This window comes from Triticum urartu, chromosome 2A (genome assembly GCF_056163025.1).
Source record: "Triticum urartu cultivar PI428250 chromosome 2A, HENAU_Tu73, whole genome shotgun sequence".
Lineage (NCBI taxonomy): Eukaryota > Viridiplantae > Streptophyta > Magnoliopsida > Poales > Poaceae > Triticum > Triticum urartu.
In genome coordinates, this window is record NC_141874.1 from 566,608,137 (window position 1) to 566,630,877 (window position 22,741).

The window sequence follows — 22,741 nt, forward strand, 5'->3', positions numbered from 1 at the left end:
TTTCTAAGTAAACGTTTTGTGCCGTTTAACTACTTCGTCCTAAACCAATTAAGTGCTTGTTTGGATAGTGATACTTAGCCATGCGTTTATCAAAAACTTGTTTATAGCAGATTTTTAGTAAAATCGGTTTTGCTAGTTTTTCTATGAATAATCAGTTTATGTAGAATCACGTTTGGTGTCAAAAAGGCTAAAAGCTGGCCTATCTAATTTCTTATTTGGATAACCATCACTCCCGTGAGTATAGGTAGGAGCGGGCCGTGAGAAACGAGCGCATCATGAGAAGTTCAGTTACGATCCAGTATATGTGAAACGTGTTTTTGGAAAAACCACTAGTAGTCGTTTTTCCATACCCATGAAATTCTGAGTTTCCTAGAAACACGTTCTTTATATCCACGGATTAGTTAGAGTACCCAAACAAGATTTTTTTTCTGTTGGACGGTTTTCTTAATTTGTAGAGATTGCATTCTATATATTCTATCTACCCAAACAACCCCTAAGTAAGATTTGTCTAAATATGCATGTGTGCGTCAATTAATCTAGGACGGAAGAAGTATTTTTTTCACTCAAAAAGATGTCTGTTACACTTACGCAACTCGCCACGCCAAGCTTCAAATAACCACACACATAAAACATAGAGCCAACTGTACTTTTTTGTTTCTTTTTTTTTCTTTTGTATACAAGGATCTAGCGGCTGTCGTGTGCTTGGCGCGTTCCGCGTCAGTGTCCCCCTTGGTGTGGTTGGCTGTGGCCAGAGCTTCGCCTAGCGACAACAACAAGGTGTCAGTGTCCCCCTTGGTGTGGTTGGCTGTGGCCAGAGCTTCGCCTAGCGACAACAACAAGGTGTGTGATGTCTCTCGTGTGAAGATGACATGGTTGCAGAACACGGTCCCAAAAAGATTGATTTGTCCAGGGATAGCCAAATTGTTCTTCTTGAAAACTTACATTTTCTTGAACCTCCATTCACTTTAAGAGGTTGTGGTAGTACGGTACAATCATCGGTTGGCACGTGACAATTAAATCTTTAGCAGTGATGGAGAAAGTCTGCGTATTGTGTCACATTCTTCTACCTGCTTGCAATAAACATGTTTTGCTCGAAGTTCGTTCAGATAGTACCTGAATAACATATTAAATCAATTTAATTGCATGTTTAGTTTATATGCAATGACAGTTTCATGATTTTCAAAAAGTCCGGGAGCTTTTAGAGAGTGAAAGGATAGATGATTCTTTGAGCTATGAATTGCAAGCTAACGTTCTTAACTTTCTCGACATGTTGATGCAAATTCAAGTTTAAGTCAACGTATTGCTGTAATTTGATACTATATTTTGTTTAAAGACCACGACATGTAAAACGGTAGGGGAAGAATAGAGATAATATGTGAAATACAAAAATGAGTGAGTAAATTAAGGAACATCTTGACCGTGGTGAGCTGCAGTTAGGTACCATGGATTGGCACTGGATAAGATTGCTGGAACTAAGATGAACCGAGGAGTACAAGAAGTGATAGCTTTAGAAGGAATCAGTTTTTTAATGTAGAGTCCTACTCCCTCAGATCTATAAAAGGTTTCGCCCACTTAGTACAAACTTTATACTAGCCTAGTACAAATGAGCAAGACTTATTTTGGATCAGAGGAAGTACTATTTTTCTATCTCTAAAGCTATAGAAATTTGGTCGATTGATCCATATTTAATACCAATCGGGTCGATTAGGAATGAGATTGAGACCCCATGTCAAATAGGGTCTATTTTTTCCCTGTCATTGCAGAACTAATGATGAAGAATGTATGTGTGGTGACCCAGTACACCACTGCATATGTAGTGTACAAGTCGTTGATATAATACTCACGAAAGTCCCCTTTCGTAAATATCACATCCCTCAGAGTGGTACAACAGAAACATTGTGGGTCCGCAACTTTACGTGTTCATGGATAGAAAATCCTCGGTCCATTGAGGAGTCTCATTCAAATTCAAATTCAAACTAGAAAATCTAATGAGCAATGGAAGTAAAAGACTTAAAACCATTGCGAGCATTTGCAACTTATTTATCTACGAGGCTGCAAGCTCAACTAGTGGAACTAATATTCTACGCTTCAGCGTCGGGCTCCTCGTCACTAGTACCGTAGACTATGACGTAGTCTACTCCTTCTACACCTCCGGAAAGATCATGTTCTTCGTAGAATTGATCTTCATTGTCCTCAGACAAGTCTTCGCTGTTCTCATAGTCTAAAGCAAGGGTTGCGAAGATAGATTGAGTACAGGTGTACTCAGCAAGTTCTAGATAAAAGGTGTTTCATGATAAATGAAAAAGTTGTTCCGAATCAAAGATATCCAAACATATGCAAGTTTTTGAAAAGGTTTTGTTGGTGATTCAAGTTTTAATAATTAAATCTATGTCCATCAGCCCTAACGGGTTGTTAGAACTTTTGCGTAGTTCCTTTCCACACGGCGTTCGCAATTCCTTCCCAGAATAGGGAGTAACATGTCACAATTCAATACACTCTGCAGAGGTGCGCTAGTTTGCCCACAAATGTCCTTGGCCCTCTTGCCAATAACATACTACCTGAGGTATGTGGCCGGTACCGAGTATAGCCAAATCATGCCGAGCACCGCCTCATTCCGTAACCCACCCATTGCAACCAATACAGATCCCTGACCCGCATTAATCACCCTCTCAGCTAGAAGACAATAGTCGTTACTCTGCAGCACAGAGTAGGGACGTTTACCATGGGCTCCCACCCATTGATTCCCCCTAATGGAATATCAATCCGACTACGCCTCCGAGGATATACGGAACTCGGAAGTAACTTCTGATTTGCTTGTCCCATACCAAGTTCTGTGGTCAGCGCGATTTACGGCGCTTTGAAATGACTGATAACAGTTGTTATTAATGTCCTATTCATTCCCAGTATAATGGAATCTCCACCGTACGATACTCCGGTCGCACAACATACCATGATTCCATCATCCACCAATTTATTTGAAAAGCATTTTGAATGCAAGTGGTATGAAATACTATGCAAAATTATATTGCTGAAAATATTCAATGGACATGAGCAAGAATAAACTTGTCAACAATGAACTTGCCTGGAAACTGCGAGATAATGCAGTTCAAAGGTTTTGCTTGACCCTAGACCTCGGGTTCTGAAGAATCGTCATTGTCCGAGTAGAAGACAATGTTTTAAGATCCAAAACATTTAAGAGATTATGTGCAAAATAATTTTGAAAACCCTTTCCCGTGTGTTGATTATTAAGGTTGCTCATATGAACTTCACTTTAGAATTTTTATATGAATTTCACTTTAGAATTTTCATATATCTGTAGAATTCAACTCCTTAGTCACAAGGGATATACTGCTTCGCTATAAAAAGATCCATCGAACTGAAGCTCATCGTTGATCGAACAACTGGATAAGCAAGTGAGCCACCGGAAGGATCGCAGATAGCCAGAACTTTGTAAAATCTTTCTATGCCGCAAAGACGGATATATTGTAGACTTTCGGAAGAAATTCATAGATATTTTTCTTTAGATGATTTCAATATTAACTTATCTTGAATATTTTCATATCCAAAATAGTAATTTTTGAGTTTAAAATAATATTCCCAATTTGGAAAATATTATTCTTGTTATTGTTTTCTTTTTGGTACTTAAATAATACCCAGGTCATTTAAAAAGACATAATTAAAATTTTGGTTTTCAAAAGATCACACAACTCACCAAATAGTTTTTAAGAATTTTTCCCTTGAAGGAAAAATACTTTTGTGAATTTTGAATAATAGATATTCATTCTTCACCACATGTATCAACAAAAATAATCTTCTAAAATAATTATTCACACAATTCAAACTAATCACATAACCTTATAGGTTATATTTTTAGCTTTCCAAAAATATATTTTTCAATATTTTTGGACTATTAAATGGAAAGATATGGTTAATTTACAAACAAGTCCATAGAATTTAAAAATTTACAAATAGTTCCTTGACATAATCGGTCAAACCGACCGAACCGGGTCGTCGGTCTGGTCGAACCAGACCGCGCCCTCCCTCTCACGCGCACGCGCGCGTGCACACTCGCGACGCCAATGGCGACGCGGTCGCCAGCGCCTCCGCCGCCCTGCCCTGGCCGTCTCCGGCCAGCTACAGCCATGGCACTGCCGTCAAACTGATCGCCTCTCTCTACTCTCTCACCTCCCCTAGCTAATCGTGCTCTCTCACTCACTTTCTTGAGCTCACGCAACTAACCCTAGAGGATTAGGGTTCGGGATGGCGTGCGTCTTCCTCGTCTCCGACGAGGTTGAGATGCTATCGCACGCCTCCCTGGCCGCTACTCGCTCTCCTCCGACTGTTGTTCGCTTCAGAACAGGTCGTATCCCCTGGCATGGGGTTCCCTGTCCTGGAGACCACCGCCGTGCTCCGCCGTTCTCCGGCCACCGTGGCTAGGCCACGCTAGTCCAGGTAAGTGGCTCAGCCACCCTTTTCTCTCTCTCTCTCTCTCTCTCTCTCTCTCTCCCAACTCTTCTCTCTGCCATGACTACTATCAAACAATCTCTTACACTGCTTTCCCCTTTGGGAAAAATTCTAGGGTTTTTGAAGAATTTCTTCAGTGATGCAGGCTTGCTGGGGGTTTAGCTATGATCTATGGTGTTAATCTTGCACTTAGAATACTACTGCTACTACTACTGTTGATTACTGGCTCTGCTGCTCACACTTGCAATACTTGACTGAACTTTGACAGTTCTGTCAGAGATATGCATCTCTCTGCTTATGAACTTGTGGTGGTCTTGCTTAGCTTTAACCTAGCTATATATGCTCTATGCTCAATCCTAGATCAACCTAGACTTGACTGCTTTAATCTGCAGTCTTAGCTTCTGAATTTTAACACTTTTGACAGTGTTGAGATTTAGTTGCTCATATTGCTTCTATGGGCTCTGCTAAATGCTATCTATGATGAATATTAACTACTGGTTAATATCTATACACTTGCACATACAATTGCCATTGCTCCAATTTTTCTCTGAATATAGACACTTTGGACAGTGTTGATATTCAGCGATCACTTTGGTTCTATGGGTTTCAGTTAGATGTGAATTGAGATTCACTTCACTTAATGGTGAAATTATAGACACTTGTAACAATTTAACTCATCAAATTTGACACTTCACTGAATAATGACACTTCTGTCTGTTATTGACAGTGGTGTTTTTATTTGGTATACATCACTCAATTGAGCTTGAATGCTCATTATCAATCAATATACAATTATATGTTGCATCTCTTAGAGCTTGCAACTATCACACTTAGTGGATAAACTTCCACTACCACAATCTTATTAATTCTATGATCCCCATTTTGATGTGTATAGGGGCTGTATAGAAGGATTATGAGGTGGGTGATCACTGTGTGTGATTGCCACTTCATCTTCTTCCTTGAGCTCACACACCAAATTTTAATGGTTGTGCCCTTTTCACTAGGCATGGTTGTCGTGTTCCTCTATGGAGGATGCACAACAACCAGTGAATAGTATGTGCTACTAATCACTCCCTCTCTTGCAGAAATAAAAGCTAAAAATTTAAACCTTTGAAGAAATCAAAGACTGCTTGATGTAGATTTGGGCAGCACCTCCTTGCTTCCCCTGATCTTGCCTTCTTCTTCTTCCTCTAGCTATACTACTGGTGTGTTCTAATGTGTGGGCTACTCACAAGTGAGCTTTCCCTTTTAATCTCTCTCCAAGTTTTCAAGCTATGGAGTTTGTGGGCTCAACCTTTAGCCTCTGGCCCTAAGGTGTTTTTATGAGCTGCTTTGAGATTTTTGTGAGTGAAATGTGTTGTGGGAGGGGGTATTTATAGGCCGGGGTTGGAGCACTGTTCCAAACCGACTTATATTTTGGTTTCTAGTGCAGATACATGATTTTCATGAATCTACTAATCTGTTTATTAATGACTTTGTTGTATACTGAGTTTTGATTGTGGATTTTGGTTCTGATGTGTCCAGTGCAATGCACTCATGTTAAGACTGTGTTCAAGTTAAACTTTTATTGGTTGCATTTGTTAATCACTTGCTGATTTTGATTAGCAAGGACATGATCCTTTCCATGATCAAATTTTTGCTAAATGCTATTCTTAAAATGGTTTCCAAGTCAGGGCACTTCATTTGCTAATCAGTGGTTTTTGCTAATCCTTAATGATACTGATATTTTGGGTATTTATTTATGAATGATGTGATGTTCTAAACCTACTGTTCTACTACTGGTTCAATTCTTCAATGTTCACAATTAGATTTTACTAGATCATTTAGATGGTCTACTTGCTTATTTTTATTGTCACTAATGTTCTGGTTTCAATTGGGTTTGGAAATGGTCTTCTAAAATTATTTGCCATGCCCTGGCTATTTTAATTCCAAAACAAGTTTTTGGAATTAATCCTATGGATTCCACATTAACTGGTTGGTCTTAAACGAACCAAACATTTTAACAATAACAATATGCTTCCTTTTGTTGTTGTGCATTTCAGGTTTCAAGATGAAGACAAGGAGCAAAAGACTAGATAGGATAGAATAGGCTAGAATAGGATCTTCCATTTTCTATTTTTGATGTATTTTTCATTTTATTTTTCTGTGATCGGATTGTGATCCAATTCTTGTAATGTAAAAATAGTATGCAATAAAGATGATTATTATCTATCCATTGCAACTTGTTTCACATTTTTGTGAGGTGTAGGTGATTTTTAATAATTGATCAAAGTTCATATTTTAATCATAATTATCTCAAATAATTCAAATTTTAAATTTGAATTTCACTTTGAGTTCAAACAACTCCTATGCACTAACAATCAAGCACAATAACTTAAACAATCAAGTTGATGCTAAAATAATTTTTGATATCCCCATTTTCAAATTTTGGCTAAGTCCAAAATTTTCAAATTTGAAATTTGATTCAAATTCCAGAGTTCAAAATTTGATCCCTAGTCAAACTTCACATTTTGAACCTAAGCAAAATAAGTTTTTGCAAATTCACCCTTTTCAAAACTGGAATGCAAATCTACAATCTTAAGCTACCAAGTTTTTCCCGGCCCTAAATGTCGGGATGTTACATCCTCTCCCCCTTATAAGAACTTCGTCCCGAAGTTTCCGGAACTTGGTACCTGAAGAGATAAGGATAATCCCTTCGTAAATCGTCCTCTTTCTCCCACACGGCTTCTCTCTCGGGATGGTGCTTCCACTGCACCCTACAATACTTTATCGCTCTATTTCTAAGCTGCTTCCATTTTTCACCAATAATTTTGGTTGGTTTCTCTTCATAGGTCAAAGCTGATTTCAATTCTAGCTCTGTATAGCTCAAGGGTTCTTCCGGTACTTTCAAACATTTTCTGAGTTGCGAAACATGGAATACATTGTGAACTTGAAATAACTGTGTCGGTAATTCCAGCTCATAGGCCACTGTTCCTTTCTGACTTAATATCTTAAATGGCCCAATGTATCGAGGACTTAACTTCCCCTTAACCCCGAATATCTTAATTCCTCTTGTCGGACTGACTCTTAAATATACCATATCTCCGACTTGGGGTTCCCATGTTCTTCATTTCAAATCTGCGTAACTTTTCTGTCTACTCTGAGCAATCTTTAATCTGTCTCGGATGATATCAATCACATGCTATTGATCTCTGATGTATGTTGTCTCAAATTCTTTACTTCCGTTATCTTCAGACCAACAAACGGGTGATATGCACTTTCTTCCATAAAGTGCTTCAAAAGGTGCCATTTTGATACTGCTTTGGTAACTGTTGTTGTAAGAAAACTCTGCTAATGGTAGATGTTCATGCCATGATCCACCAAAATCTAAAGCACAAGCTCTTAACATATCTTCAAGTATTTGGTTTGTTCTTTCTGTCTGTCCTCCAGTTTGTGGATGGTATGCAGTACTAAAGTCTAATTGGGTTCCTAAAGCTTTCTGTAGATGCTTCCAAAATGCTGATGTAAAGATTGATCCTCGATCTGATACTATTCTCTTTGGTACACCGTGCTTGCTGACAATCTCATTGACATAGATTTCGGCAAGTTTTTCACAACTGTCTTCTGATTTACTGCTAGAAAATGTGCACTCTTTGTTAACCGATCAACTATTACCCAGATCATATCCTTGTGATTTTTGGTCATAGGTAATCCGGTAACAAAATCCATTCCTATCTCTTCCCACTTCCATTTGGGAATTGGTAAGGGTTGTAGTTTTCCAGCAGGACTCTGATGTTCGGCTTTAACTCTCTGACAAGTATGACATTCTGAAACATACTTCGCTATTTCTTTCTTCATATCGTTCCACCAAAATACAGCCTTTAGGTCCATATACATCTTTGTACTTCCTGGATGTATAGAGTAAGGTGTTTGGTGTGCTTCTTTGAAAATTAATTCTTTGATCTCAGGAATATCTGGTACACAGATCCTATTTTGTAACCATAATGAATTATCCTCCCGGAGTTCAAACATGGATGACCTTCCTTCGTCAATTCTACGGATTTCCTCAACTATGAACGGATCTTCTTTCTGCCTCTTTAAAATTTCTCGTTCTAGATCCATATTCATCTCAGCTAAGGCTTCTATTATTTCAATAGTATTCTGGGGTTCTCCTTCCTAGTAATCTTTCTGGATTTGTGCAACTTCTTTTTGCAATTCCTTTGGCATTCTCCTCCCTTCTAACATGTTGCACGTGGCTTTTCGACTTAACGCGTCTGCTACAATGTTAGCTTTTCCCGGAGTATAGTTTATGGTCAAGTCATAATCCTTGATTAATTCTAACCATCTTCATTGTCTCATATTCAAATCTTTCTGAGTGAAGAAATATTTAAGACTTTTGTGATCTGTATATAGTTCGCACTTTGATCCATATAAGAAATGTCTCCAATTCTTTAGTGCTTGAACTACTACTGCTAACTCTAGATCATGTGTTGGATAGTTAAGTTCATGAGGTCGTAACTGTCTTGATCCATATGCAATTACTTTCCTATCTTGCATTAGAACATAACCTAGTCCATTCTTTGATGCATCACAATATACTGTATAGTCCTTTCCTGGTTCAGGAACTGCTAAAACTGGTGCTGTTGTCAGTCTTTCCTTTAGTTCTTGAAAACTTTTCTCGCACTTCTCGTCCCAGACGAAAGGTACATTCTTTCTTAAAAGTTTTGTCATTGGTCCATCTATCTTGGAGAATCCTTCTATGAATCTCCTATAATATCCGGCCATTCCAAGAAATGATTTGATTTCCTTTACATTCTTGGGTGCTTGCCATTCCAAAACTCTTTGAACTTTGTCTGGATTTACAGCTATTCCTTCCTTGGTAATTACATGTCCAAGAAATTCTACTCTGTCTAACCAGAACTCACATTTACTGAACTTGGCATAAAGTTGGTGTTCTCTGAGTGTTTGCAAAACTATTCTAAGGTGTTTTGCATGATCTGATTTGTCTTTGGAATACACCAGTATGTCATCAATGAATACTATGACAAACTTATCCAAATAAGGCATAAATATCTTGTTCATCAAATTCATGAATATGGCTGGTGCGTTGGTTAATCCAAATGGTACAACCAAGTATTCATGGTGTCCATATCTTGAGACAAATGCTCTCTTTGGAATATCTTCCTCCTTAATCTTTATCTGATGGTATCCTGATCTTAAGTCTATCTTTGAGAAAACTCCTGATCCTTTGACTTGATCAAACAAATCTTGTATTCTCGGTAACGGATACTTATTCTTGATAGTGACATTGTTCAGATTTCGGTAGTCCCCACACATCCTTCTACCTCCATCTCTCTTATCCACAAATATCACAGGCGTTCCCCAAGGAGATACACTTTCTCTTATAAATCCTTTCTCCTCGAGTTCATCTATCTGTGCCTTTAATTCGACTAACTCCTTTCGCCCCATTTTGTATGGTGCTTGGGCTATTGGTGATGTGCCCGGTATTAAATCAATTGTGAACTCTATTTCTCCGTCAGGCGGCATTCCTGGTAACTCTTGTGGAAATACATCTTGAAATTCTCCAACGATTGGGATATCCTCTATTCTGACCTCTTTGAGTGAATTCAACTGTAATTCTTCCTCTAATCTTGCATTCGGGTCTCCTTGATACACAACTTTCTCTCCAGTTGGATTCTTAATTGCTACCATGTTCTCACCACAGTCTATTTGAGCTCCAATGCTTACTAACCAATCCATTCCCAGAATGATTGCTATATTGCTCATCGGTATAACGAATAGATCCGCGAAATACTCATATCCGCAAATCATAAGGATTTGCTTTAAACGTTGCTGCGTTACTAATACTATTCCTCCCGTAGACATAATCATAATAGGTCGGTCTAACAATCTACACGTAAGCCCATACGCGTCTACGAATTCTTTTGATAAATGACGTTGTTGCCCCGGTATCAAACAGAACTTTCCCCGGATAAGTCATAATGTCAAGCGTACCTAGAATTTCTTGTTCTGAGTTGATCACTTCAGCTACACTGGTACAGTTCAGCTTTCCATATGGCTTGCCTTTGTTGTCTCCAGGGTTCCTTCCTCTAGAAGCTGCCGTTCCTATTGATGTTCGTATCCCGCCCGATGGTGGTGTAAAGTTTTGTTTATTCGGACAATTAGGTTTCATGTGTCCAGGTTGTCCACATCCATAGCAAATTACTTTGGGTTGCCTGCACTCTGACTTGTAATGTCCCTTTACTCCACAATTGTGACATATCACATTGCTCTTGGGATTTGGGATTCCCTTGTTGGGATTAGGTTTAGGGTTGAAATTTCCTGGTCTCGGTTTAGGTTTAAAGGTCAGATTGGGTGTTGGTTTCCGATCTTGAAAACGCTTTGGATCTGTTCGCGCTTTCTTCCTCCTTTCCTCTTGAACAACTTTATAATCATCCTCCAAGGTAATTGCTGCGTCAACTAATTCTTGAAAATTACGGTGTCCAGTTAAACGCAACTGCATCCTCATGTATGGGTTCAAACCTTTCATGAACCTCTTCATCCGTTTGTCTTCAGTATCCACCTCGTCAGGTGCATAACGAGATAGCATGCTGAATTCCCGGACATATATGAGAATCGGAGAATCATTCTGACGTACATTCTCAAATTCCCGTCTCTTAAGCTCCATAATACTTTCAGGAACATGAGTACTACGAAACCTATCCTTAAATTCAGTCCAAGTAACTACTGACCCTGGTGGTTGCATTGCTAGCATAGTCTCCCACCAAGTTGCTGCTGGTCCTGTTAACAAATATGATGTATACCGCAGTTTTTCCTCGTCGTTACAACCGACGGCATTTAATTTTATTTCAGTATCTCTTAGCCAATCTTCGACATCCATAGGTTCTGCGGTTGAAGCAAATGGAAGTGGTCTTGCATTTTGAAAATCTGATAGACTCACTCCTCGTCCTCCATTATTTTGTCCTTGGTCACGGTTTTGCGACAAGACATGGTGCATAAGCTTATTTTGGACTTCCGGGTCTCTGTTCCTTCTTTCTTCCACCAATTGCAGAAATCGCATGAAACTTTGCTCTGACTAGGGCTGCGAATCGGTTGAGGTTTGACTTCGATTGGCCGCCTCGGCCGTTGCCTTCTGTCGGGTTTCCCTATCTCGGCGTTCATTTTGGGTCTCTACTTGGTTAGCGGACATTAACCTCTAGACCCGTTGCACTTACGTCAGAACACCATGTTGCATTATGCAGATGCATAGTGGGCTGTTCGTTTTCAATGCATAGTGCTAGTCACACAATAACTCAAGATCCAAACAAAATCCAAATGGTTGCAAATCATTCACTTCATTTCAGATGCATAATTTAAACATTTCAGACACAATGGTTTGCAAATGAACATATACCATGTATATACATGCCTTCTGTACACACATATACATTTGAGATGAAGCTCATTTATTTGGTTCACAAACCCCACACATACAATACGCAATACTCTACTAAACTTCTTCCCAATGCTCCCTAAAAAGACTTATAGAAGCTGCTTGCGAAGGTTCAGTCACTCTCGTAATACTTTCCCGGAGTATATCCCGTGAAATGAGTAGACCTTCTAAGAGTGCTCGGTATCTCGACTGGCTCAATCATCTCGTAAGTCCGAGTTCCTGTCGGCATTACCTTAGCATCTTCTTCAGCAAAGAAGCTATCTAAGCCTTGCCACATTTCTTCTACCTTGTCTGGCCCTCCGGTAATATCTCGAATGTGCATACTACCTTCTGCATCAAACTCGAGTACCCATGGCTCATCCTCTAGCTTCATGTCGGGATAATAAGGACGTCCATCCTCCATGTAAAAACAAGGAAGTGGTGTCATCTCAATGTCGCTTCCCCAGTCTTTGTAAACAAGGGGTTCCTGACATGCCTCTAAGGCCTCTAGACAAAGAGCATATTCCGCCCTTGACTCTTCCGTCTCCTCATGCTCTTGCATGTTCAACTTGCTCAGATCAATCACCTGCCACTGGGTTCTGCCAACCCTTGGCTCTGGCTCAACATCATAATGAGGTAAGTCCTCATCGTCCGTGCCCCACCCAATAGGGATTATATCTTGGAACGAATCGGGTACTTCCCAACCATTATCATTGATGTAGTAACCTTCCCTAGCTACTATTGGCTCGTAGGGTGTTGGCGTGTCCAAATTTGACTCTAGCACAACTCCATTAACCACTATGCCATCTCCTAAATCCTCCTCTAATTCTTCCTCCATTGGCTCTTCCTCTTCCGGCGGATGTGCATGTTGATACTCCACCTCTGCATCATATTTCCGTCTTCTCTCCAATACCGCGTCATGGTCTGAGAAATCATCTAGTAACTGCTCATGGTCTGTGACCAAGTTGATGTGGAGCAGATAAAAGATTTCCAACAAGGACGTGCACCTATCCAGATATCGTGCCGCCATCTCAGGACTACCTCTCACAAAAGAGACGTGATCCCACTTCAAGGCTTCATCAAGGTCTCCGCAAGGAATAGTCATGAAAACACTTCCCGTGAGTTCCTTGGTACAATAACCACGAATCGTAGTAATTGCCTCGAAAAATGCAATCTCCCTTGCAACCGCCGCTATCCTAGACTCTCCAAAGGGTAAAAGATACCCACCACCTATCTCCCTCGGTAACTGTATGGTAACACGATACTTCACCGGTATCCTTCCGTCAGAGTGAGCATATTCTCTAACGGGTGCCTTTGGAATACAGTTACATGCTACTAACAACTGCTTCAGGATTTCTTCTAGTCCTCCATGATAGTCAGTTAAACAACTCTTGGTCACAACCACGGTTCGATAAGGCATTTCACCCATCTTTCCGGACTGTTAAGAGCAAACATGACAATTTAGCAAAAAATTGCTAAACTAAGAAAAAGAATTATAGCACTAAGTATTCGGCAGAATATTCTCATTTGGATACCCATCTTAGTCCTTAGAGAATTCTCATCTTAACGTCACTCGGCTCCTACAGGCTACTCCCTATACTAGGTCGTCCAACCTAAGGTCGAAGCATTGCTCTGATACCAGCTGCGGTGACCCAGTACACCACTGCATATGTAGTGTACAAGTCATTGATATAATACTCACGAAAGTCCGCTTTCGTAAATATCACATCCCTCAGAGTGGTACAACAGAGACATTGCGGGTCCGCAACTTTACGTGTTCATGGATAGCAACCAAAAGTGTACAAAAGCTTTGAGATCATCCTCGGTCCATTGAGGAGTCTCATTCAAATTCAAACTAGAAAATCTAATGAGCAATGGAAGTAAAAGACTTAAAACCATTGCGAGCATTTGCAACTTATTTATCTACGAGGCTGCAAGCTCAACTAGTGGAACTAATATTCTACGCTTCAGCGTCGGGCTCCTCGTCACTAGTACCGTAGACTATGCCGTAGTCTACTCCTTCTACACCTCTGGAAAGATCCTGTTCTTCGTAGAATTGATCTTCATTGTCCTCAGACAAGTCTTCGCTGTTCTCATAGTCTAAAGCAAGGATTGCGAAGATAGATTGAGTACAGGCGTACTCAGCAAGTTCTAGATAAAAGGTGTTTCATGATAAATGAAAAAGTTGTCCGGAATTAAAGATATCCAAACATATGCAAGTTTTTGAAAAGGTTTTGTTGGTGATTCAAGTTTTAATAATTAAATCTATGCCCATCAGCCCTCACGGGTTGTTAGAACTTTTGCGTAGTTCCTTTCCACGCGGCGTTCGCAATTCCTTCCCGGAATAGGGAGTAACATGTCACAATTCAATACACTCTGCAGAGATGCGCTAGTTTGCCCACAAATGTCCTTGGCCCTCTTGCCAATAACATACTACCTGAGGTATGTGGCCGGTACCAAGTATAGCCAAATCATGCCGAGCACCGCCTCATTCCGTAACCCACCCATTGCAACCAATATGGATCCCTGACCCGCATTAATCACCCTCTCAGCTAGAAGACAATAGTCGTTACTCTGCAACACAGAGTAGGGACATTTACCATGGGCTCCCACCCATTGATTTCCCCTAATGGAATATCAATCCGACTACGCCTCCGAGGATATACGGAACTCGGAAGTAAATTTTGATTTGCTTGTCCCATACCAAAGTTCTGTGGTCAGCGCGATTTACGGCGCTTTGGAATGACTGATAACAGTTGTTATTAATTTCCTATTCATTCCCGGTATAATGGAATCTCCACCGTACGATACTCCGATCGCACAACATACCATGATTCCATCATCCACCAATTTATTTGAAAAGCATTTTGAATGCAAGTGGTATGAAATACTATGCAAAATTATATTGCTGAAAATATTCAATGGACATGAGCAAGAATAAATTTGCCAATAATGAACTTGTCGGGAAACTGTGAGATAATGAAGTTCAAAGGTTTTGCTTGACCCTGGACCTCGGGTTCTGAAGAATCGTCATTGTCCGAGTAGAAGACAATGTTTTAAGATCCAAATCATTTAAGAGCAATGTTGGGGATATCGCTTATCAAGAACTTATCGATCGACCCATGATAAGGGGTAAATCGGCCAGTTTATCGGCATATCGGCCGATTTATCGCCATATCGGCAGATTTATCGGCTGATTTATCTTACCGATCTAACAGCGGTAAGAGATAAATCGGCCGATTTATCGGCATATCGGAAGATATCTTGAACAGTGTTTAAGAGATTATGTGTGAAATAGTTTTGAAAACCCTTTCCCGTGTGTTGATTATTAAGGTTGCGCATATGAACTTCACTTTAGAATTTTCATATGAATTTCACTTTAGAATTTTCATATATCTATAGAATTCAACTCCTTAGTCACAAGGGATATACTGCTTCACTATAAAAAGATCCATCGAACTGAAGCACATCGTTGATCGAACAACCGGATAAGCAAGTGAGCCACCGGAAGGATCGCAGATAGCCAGAACTTTGTAAAATCTTTCTATGCCGCAAAGACGGATATATTGTAGACTTTCGGAAGACATTCATAGATATTTTTCTTTAGATGATATCAATATTAACTTATCTTGAATATTTTCGTATCCAAAATAGTATTTTTTGAGTTTATAATAATATTCCCAACTTGGAAAATATTATTCTTGTTATTGTTTTCTTTTTGGTACTTTAATAATACCCAGGTCATTTAAAAAGACATAATTAAAATTTTGGTTTTCAAAACATTACACAACTCACCAAATAGTTTTTAAGAATTTTTCCCTTGAAGGAAAAATACTTTTGTGAATTTTGAATAATAAATATTCATTTTTCACCACATGTATCAACAAAAATAATCTTACACAATTCAAACTAATCTCATAACCTTATAGGTTATATTTTTAGCTTTCCAAAAATATATTTTTCAATATTTTTGGACTATTAAATGGAAAGATATGGTCAATTTACAAACAAGTCCCTAGACTTACATTTTTTACAAACAGGTCCTTGACCTAATCGGTCAAACCGACCGAACCGGGTCGCCGGTCTGGTCGAACTAGACCGCGCCCTCCCTCTCACGCGCGTGCGCGCACACTCGCGACGCCAATGGCGACGCGGTCGCCAGCGCTGCCGCCGCCCTGCCCTGGCCGTCTCCGGCCAGCTCCGGCCATGGCGCTGCAGTCAAACTGATCGCCTCCCTCTACTCTCTCAGCTCCCCTAGCTAATCGCTCTCTCTCTCACTCTCTAGAGCTCACGCAACTAACCCTGGAGGATTTGGGTTCGGGATGGCATGTGTCTTCCTCGTCTCCGACGAGGTTGAGGTGCTATCGCCGGCCTCCCTGGCCGCTACTCGCTCTCCTCCGGCTGTTGTTCGCTTCAGAACATGTCGTATCCCCTGGCATGGGGTTCCCTATCCTAGCGACCACCGCCGTGCTCCGCCGTTCTCCGGCCACCGTGGCTAGGGTACGCTGGTCCAGGTAAGTGGCCCAGCCACCCTTTTCTCTCTCTCTCTCCCAACTCCTCTCTCTGCCATGACTGCTATCAAACGATCTCTTACACTGCTTTCCCCTTTGGGAAAATTTCTAGGGTTTCTGAAGAATTTCTTCAGTGATGCTGGCTTGCTGGGGGTTTAGCTATGATCTATGGTGTTAATCTTGCACTTAGAATACTACTGCCACTACTACTGCTGATTACTGGCTCTGCTGCTCACACTTGCAATACTTGACTGAACTTTGACAGTTCTGTCAGAGATGTGCATCTCTCTGCTTATGAACTTGTGGTGGTCTTGCTTAGCTTTAACCTAGCTATATATGCTCTATGCTCAATCCTAGATCAACCTAGACTTGATTGCTTTAATCTACAGTCTTAGCTTCTGAATTTTAACACTTTTGACAGTGTTGAGATTCAGTTGCTCATATTGCTTCTATGGGCTCTGCTAAATGCTATCTATGATGAATATTAACTACTGGTTAATATCTATACACTTGCACATACAATTGCCATTACTCCAATTTTTCTCTGAATATAGACACTTTGGACAATATTGATATTCAGTGATCACTTTGGTTCTATGGGTTTCAGTTAGATGTTAATTGAGATTCACTTCACTTAATGGTGAAATTATAGACACTTGCAACAATTTAACGCATTAAATTTGACACTTCACTGAATAATGACACTTCTGTCTGTTATTGACAGTGGTGTTTTTTATATACATCACTCAATTGAGCTTGAATGCTCATTATCAATCAATATACAATTATATGTTGCATCTCTTAGAGCTTGCAACTGTCACACTTAGTGGATAAACTTCCACTACCACAATCTTATTAATTCTATGATCCCCATTTTGATGTGTATAGGGGCTGTATAGAAGGATTATGAGGTGGGTGATCACTGTGTGTGATTGCCACTTCATCTTCTTCCTTGAGCTCACACACCAAATTTTAATGGTTGTGCCCTTTTCACTAGGCATGGCTGTGGTGTTCCTCTGTGGAGGATGCACAACAACCAGTGAATAGTGTGTGCTACTAATCACTCCCTCTCTTGCAGAAATAAAAGCTAAAAATTTAAACCTTTGATGAAATCAAAGACTGCTTGATGTAGATTTGGGCAGCACCTCCTTGCTCCCCCTGATCTTGCCTTCTTCTTCTTCCTCTAGCTATACTACTGGTGTGTTCTAATGTGTGGGCTACTCACAAGTGGGCTTTCCCTTTTAATCTCTCTCCAAGCTTTCAAGCTATGGAGTTTGTGGGCTCAACCTTTAGCCTCTGGCCCTAAGGTGTTTTTATGAGCTGCTTTGAGATTTTTGTGAGTGAAATGTGTTGTGGGAGGGGGTATTTATAGGCTAGGGTTGGAGCACTGTTCCAAACCGACTTATATTTTGGTTTCTAGTGCAGATACATGATTTTCATGAATCTACTAATCTGTTTATTAATGACTTTGTTGTATACTGACTTTTGATTGTGGATTTTGGTTCTGATGTGTCCAGTGCAATGAACTGATGTTAATACTGTGTTCAAGTTAAACTTTTATTGGTTGCATTTGTTAATCACTTGCTAATTTTGATTAGCAAGGACATGATCCTTTCCATGATCAAATTTTTGCTAAATGCTATTCTTAAAATGGTTTCCAAGTCAGGGCACTTCATTTGCTAATCAGTGGTTTTTTGCTAATCCTTGATGATATTGATGTTCTGGGTATTTATTTATGAATGATGTGATGTTCTAAACCTACTGTTCTACTACTGGTTCAATTCTTCAATGTTCACAATTAGATTTTACTAGATCATTTAGATGGTCTACTTGCTTATTTTTATTGTCACTAATGTTCTGGTTTCAATTGGGTTTGGAAATGATCTTCTAAAATTATTTGCCATGCCCTGGCTATTTTAATTCCAAAACAAGTTTTTGGAATTAATCCTATGGATTCCACATTAACTGGTTGGTCTTAGACCAACCAAACATTTTAACAATAACAACATGCTTCCTTTTGTTGTTGTGCATTTCAGGTTTCAAGATGAAGACAAGGAGCAAAAGACTAGATAGGATAGAATAGGCTAGAATAGGATCTTCCATTTTCTATTTTTGATGTATTTTTCATTTTATTTTTCTGTGATCAGATTGTGATCCAATTCTTGTAATGTAAAAATAGTATGCAATAAAGATGATTATTATCTATCCATTGCAACTTTGTTTCACATTTTTGTGAGGTGTAGGTGATTTTTAATAATTGATCAAAGTTCATCTTTTAATCATAATTATCTCAAATAATTCAAATTTTAAATTTGTATTTCACTTTGAGTTCAAACAACTCCTATGCACTAACAATCAAGCACAATAACTTAAACAATCAAGTTGATGCTAAAATAATTTTTTTATCCCCATTTTCAAATTTTGGCTAAGTCCAAAATTTTCAAATTTGAAATTTGATTCAAATTCCAGAGTTCAAAATTTGATCCCTAGTCAAACTTCACATTTTGAACCTAAGCAAAATAAGTTTTTGCAAATTCACCCTTTTCAAAACTGGAATGCAAATCTACAATCTTAAGCTACCCAGTTTTTCCCGGCCCTAAATGTCGGGATGTTATAGTATGAGAGGCTAGGGTGCAAATTGGAGCAGGCTCTCCGCGGCGCCCCTAATCCAGCTTTGTGTAAGTGTAACCCTGTTCATAGGCGTTGCCTTCGAGAGCACTAGAATTGGTGGAATCGAAGTAGATTTAATATGTCTATTTTATTGTATTTAATTATATTCCTCCTCCCGAAAGGATGCAATGGCAAGGAAGCCGTGAAGTCAATGCATACGTGTGTTACTTAGTCGTGTTTAAATCTTTGGGCCTAACTGATTTGACTAATTGTGAGTTCCATGTGTGCCAAGTTGACTTGATTAGAGGATTTTTGAGTATTTTTCAGATATGACTAAATATGAGGATAACTTTTCAGACTTTTTGCAAAAAATAGAAACGGAAAGGGGAGTGAACCCCGACACATATGCATCAATTGATGCACACAACGATAAGTAATTTAGATTTTTTTTCTCAAGAAGCATTTCCTTAGATCTGCTCTTTAATTTCCAAGCACTAGGATGTGTACATACTATGGACAGAGTCAAGGAAAAGTTGACAGGTATGAGTGAAAAATCGGAAAAATATGAGTGGCCTTAGACACATGGACACTTTTTTTGCACGCGAAGGTGTTTTGAAACTGTTTGTTTTCGCTATTATGGTTGGACAAAATTCTGTAGGAGAATTCAGACCACTTGGATGAGCATTTGTTTGAGAAAAATCATCTTTCTAAAGTTTTTTGGTTCTAACTGTGACTGAGTTTAGGTCTGAAAAATCAAAATTGCTTCCCCTACGGTATCAAGGTCAAAATGATAATAATAATCAAAATTGCTGACAAGAAAGAAGATTAATTTTGTATTTTTTTTGTAGATTTTCATCCGGATGTGGTTGAGTGTAATGAAGGTTTCATGAGTTGACATCTGCCGGTCAGTTTTGGCATTAAATGTGGTTTTTAGGTGTTACCGAAAACATTAGCACAATAAACAGGAAGGGTGCCAACAAGACTCACTGGAATACTATGTTCATTTTCTCTCACAACAAAATTAATATCATATCACTAATTTCTCTACTAAAATAAATATAATTATTCTTTTGTCTCAAACTATAACATACCATGTTGTATATTTCAATAAAAAGGAGTTCTGTACAAAATATTTATATGAAGCTAGAACCAAATGTTATATTTTGACTAAAGGCTGAGTTATTTGTTCTATCTGTCGTAATGTCCGTCTAAACTGCACTTTTTTGGGCAATTTATCTTCTCTTTATGCAATTACACTTCCTAAACGATGACTGTGCTTTCTTGAATTTGCAGTCGATTGTGTTCTTGGCGGTGTCAGTTTATATCTACGATCGAGGTGTGACATAAACTTTTGGGTTTTCAAAAGTAGAAAAAGGTCGACCCTACATTTCTTGCATCAGATTTTGTTCAGACTACAAAATCGCAGTTGAGAAGTACTCTTTCAAACGACGAAGTACTATGATTCTCTCTTCATTAGAAAATACTCCCTCCGTGTCAAAAAGGATGTCTAAAATTTATCTAAATTTGGATGTATCTAAACAATATTTGGTATATACATACATCTAAATTTAGACAAATCTACGATATCCTTTTTGTGATGTTTCGAAATATAAGACCAAAACATGGTTTATTTTGGAATGGAGGTAGTACTATTCTGGCAAGCCATATCCTTGATTACTTGACGTTTAAACGCTGAGTTGCTAGCTATTAGAGCAGATTGTAGAGCAGTGGTTCAATCAGGGTGTGCTCACAGAAACAGGAACTGGCCTAAGCTGGGTTCAGAAAAGAAGGAGAAGCCGGCTGAAGCTCAATGCTTGGGTCCTGCATCAACTAAGTAAGTGTTTAGGCTTTTAGCACGACGCATGGATGTGTAGCTGGGAATGTCTAATGCTGAATTTTCGTTTGTTCGATAGTACGTAGCTATCTACTGCTGAAATTTTGTGACGTTTAGCTAGCCGCCAAGTCTGAGATAGCTAGCTGTTTTGTCATGCGTCTCTGTGAGCGATTTCACATCTGTCCGAGATGTTTTCCAAGTTGAGCTATTCTCTTTTATGGACAATAATTTTATGATTCATGGTCTGTTTGCGTGGAATGCCTCGAAAAATCAGAAACGGGTGTAGTACAGACTCAACATTGGGTTGAAATAGCAGCATACTGGACAGACCCATCTTCCCCAATCGATCTATGGAAGATTATTTTGCTTTCAATGTTTTCTCAAAGACTCCAGTGTCATATTTTTAAAAAGAAAAGGGTAGCTTATTGACCTTCGGCATGTATTCCATAAAGGAACTTTGTACGTAATATTTACAGGAATATCGATAATCAATGTGATATTTTGATATTCTTTGATATTCCTTATTGTACCTGTTGCAATGTCCGTCTAAACTGCACTTCTTTTTGGTGTAATACTACCTTTTTTTAATGCAATTGCACTTTAGAAATTGGGCTGTACTTTCTCGGATTTGCAGGAGACTGTTCTTGGCGGTCCCAGATTATACCTGTCAATGAAATGAAACCTAAGCTTATAGGCTTTCAGAAAAGAAAAGTTTGACTGTGTACCTTTTTTTGCAACATGTTTTAAACATATTTAAAAATCACACCAAGTGAAACATGCTCTTACAAAGGTGGAAGTACTGTGATTCCCTATTTTCCTCAGAAATTATCACGTAGTACTAATCTGGCAAGACAGTTCCTTGTTTACTTGACGTGACACGCTGAATGGTTAGCCCAACTGCCTTAGGGTATGCTCACCGGGGCGACCCATCGCGTCCACGCGTGTCCGGCATTGTCTGGCCGGACACGGGGGCCGCGCGCGCACCTCCCAGCGGTGCAACCATCCGGACCGACCTGTCCGGCACGACTCATCCGCCAACCAAATTTGGGGAGCGGATGCGTCGGCTCGGACACACCCGAACGCGCGAAAGTGTCCGCCCCTTCCCCCCGGCCCCGCACGTCAGCGACACACGGACCTTCCCTCTTCCATTCCATCAACGGCGTGGCATGCGCGTCTGTATCGCTGCCGCGCTCTGCACCAATGTCGCGCCGTCTGCGCTCTGCTCGATGCCGCGCCGCTTGCGCGCCTGCGTTGATGCCGCCCAAGCTCCATCAATGCCATCGCTTTGGCCGTCGCGCCGGCATCCAATGCCCGGCCCTTTTTAAACGGCCACCCGCGACCATTCTTCCTCACCAATCTTCCTCCCCACTTCATCCAGCCATAGCCACCCACCATGCTTGGCCTCCCCAACGGTGATTGGCGTTCCTGAGAGCAGCTGCACGAGGCCTACCGCGATGCTTACCCGTACGGTCGAGGTAGGTCGTCGCCCGGTCCCGGCGAGTTGCCTTGGCCGTTGTGGTGGCTGGAAGTGCCGTCGGGGGTGATGTACAACCCCGTTGCGGTCGTCCAGCAGCAGATGCGCGAGCTGCAGCAGTAGCAACCTCTGGAACCACCACCGCCACCGCCATCACCACCACCACCGCCACCTCCACCACCAGCAGAGCCGATGTCGGGAGGATGGCCTGGTTCAGACGCGGCTCCTTGGCCGCCGTGGGGAATGGAGGAGGAGCCCGCGCCGGAGGACATGGTGGAGCCGGAGGAGGAGCAGCAGCCTTCCTTGGAAGATGAGGTGCAGCTACCCTCGGACGATGACGCCGACGCCAACGGCCTCAACGATGTCGACTGGGACTGGACCGGCCGCGCATGCCCAACGCGGGCCACAAGCGGCGTCACGGGAGGCGGCCAGGCGCA